Raw genomic sequence first — 2,690 nt, 5'->3', positions numbered from 1 at the left:
ACAGGCCTATGCGTACTTAAATGCCAAAGAGTAAAAATAAGTCTTAAGTCTGGAATTAAACATTGCTACTGAGGTAGCCGCTCTAATATCTACAGGTAGGGCTTTCCAGAGTTCTGGAGCCTGAATAGAAAAATGCTCTAGAGCATATATGTCAAACTCAGGCCTGGGGGCCAAATTTAGCCCACGATGTAATTATATTTGGCCCGTATTAAATGTGTATTAGAGCTGGCCCGCCAGTATATAGCACACTAATATTACAAACCCCAGAATGCTTTGCGAGTGTGTTGGCCCATCAGTCTAGACCCCCGAGCGCCCCTTCCCTTTCCAGTGCAGTCGTTAGCAACTATGCTGCCAGTCTCCTCGACCAAATTTACACTTGCCCTTCCCAAAAATGGCCAAACAAAAGATGGAAAACGGTTAACTTCCAAGGCAGGTGGGAGGCTGATGGTCTGTTCACTAAAGTAAAAGACAGACCTGTTTGTTGTGTGGGGAGCAACGTGGCTGCAACAAAGAATATAACAATTGAAATGTTTTTTTAATGCCCTTTATCAACTCCTAGGCAGGGACCGTTAATAGTTTGAGGTTTGGATATTTTTTGGGGTTGATTTGTTGTTGGGCTTTGAAAAAAGATTTGCATAAAAAAAGAGAGGCAGTTGGAGATAGATAAATGGTAAAGAGACAGAAGAATTCATGGTATCTATTTAAATACAAAACAACAAACAAATACCACTGATGTCTTTTATCGCACATTTGATTTCTCGTGTTTATAATATTAAAGTTTGTTCATTCCAGATTCAGTGTTTAAGCAAAATTTAAGTTTGTTGTCATGATAAACTTTAACGCTACATTTCTGCAGAAAAGGGAAACATGCGCATTGCAGTGATTTTTTTTCATTAAATATTGAGTTTGGCCCGCGACGTTGTCCCAATTTTTTATTTTGGCCCACCGTGAATTTGAGTTTGACACCCCTGCGTCTAGAGCCTGGGGACTTCTTTTTGGCTCTCGGAGTCACCGAAAGACCATCTTGTTGCGAATATGGTTTTCAGGACGGAACCACTAAGTCAGCAAGAGAGGAGCTAAACCATGGAATATTTTATGATTAAGTAACAAAACCTAAAAAAAGGAATCAAGTGGACCGGGACCCAATGCAAGTTCGGCAGTATCAGAGTAACAATCAAACTTTTTCATCCTCGTCAAAGGTCTTGCAGCAGCGTTTTGTTCTAACTGCAGGCTTTAAATACTAGACATGGCAGCAGGTGACAATAGTCAAAGCAAGACGTAACAAATCCATGGACTATGACCTTGCGTCACTAGTGGAAAGAATCGGCCGTATCTTGGCGATATGGCAGAGATGGAAAAAAAACACTTTTGGTCATATTCTTAATGTGTATTTGAAAGGACAGAGTTGAATCAAATACAACGCTGAGATCTTTTTGTTGTGTCACTTTGGGTAATGGTGCTTTTGTCAAAACTCAGAGTGGTGTCCTTAAGTGGCTGTGAATGGCAGGGCGAATAATCAACAGCTCAATTTTCTCAGGGTTAAGGAGCAAAAGGTTACAGGACATCCACTGTTTAAGATCAGCGAGACGCCTCCAGATTACAGCAATCGTGTGGGTTAGTTTGTTGAAAGGTATGTAGAGTTGGGTATCGATGGCATAAGAGTGAAAGCTAATGTTCATATGTAGGCATATGATATCACCAAGTGGCAGCATATATATATATATATATATATATATATATATATATATATACATATAATATGTACATGCCAAGTACCAATCCCAGCGGGACTCCACAAGTGATATTACAGTACTCAGAGGTCACATTGCCATGGATTAAATGGTGCATCCTCTCTGAAAGAAATCTAAACCAAGAAAGAGCTGAGCCTGTAAGGCCAGTACACGTTCAGAGGCCATTTAGTAGTATGTTATTATAGATGGTATCAAAAGCAACGCTGATTTCGAGTAATAATAGTATTGAGAAAAAGTGAAAAAAAAAAAAGAAATGTAGACTTTCCACTCCTTTTCAGTATGGTTTGTCCAACAAGCATTCACACTCACAGTCACAACAATGGACAATTTTGATGAACACTGAACTTAACATGCATGTTTTTGTCATGTGGGTGGAAGCCAGAGTACCCAGTGAAAACCCATGCAAAGACCAAGAGAACATTCAAATTCCACACACTGAGAATCAAACCCAGAACCTCTCGATTGTGAGGTAGACGTGCTAAGCACTTTGTTCGTTCAATGTGCAGCGCATATAGACTCGTGTTCACAAATGTTTGTCCAAAGTGGCTGCATGAAATTGATCTGGATGTTACTTCACAATCGGAAGCGCTTTGTTTTTTTTTTGTATTTTTTATTTTATTTAATTTTTTTTTTTTTGTTAAATCATGTCACTCTGATGTGTGGTGGGCCACAGTTGTTTTAGCAAGTATGAATCCGAGGACTTGAAGGACTTTCCAGTCGGCCTGGCATCCTCACCAATCAGACTCGGCCTCCAATCCAACCCTCCCCCCCCCCCAGTTTCTCTCCCTGTAAATTATAGCAGCACTTTAGCTAATGAAAGAGTTGAAGACCGGCCACTAATAAAAGCCATTTAGTGAATAAAGCACTCCCACTCCCCCCACTAACAAAATTAAAGAAACTAGCCATTTAGGGAGGGCGGGCACGGAGGGAGGCCTCTGT

This window comes from Phycodurus eques, chromosome 15 (assembly GCF_024500275.1).
Source record: "Phycodurus eques isolate BA_2022a chromosome 15, UOR_Pequ_1.1, whole genome shotgun sequence".
In the NCBI taxonomy this organism is placed as follows: domain Eukaryota; kingdom Metazoa; phylum Chordata; class Actinopteri; order Syngnathiformes; family Syngnathidae; genus Phycodurus; species Phycodurus eques.
The sequence above is the reverse complement of the archived record's forward strand: the minus strand, read 5'-3'. Positions refer to the sequence as shown.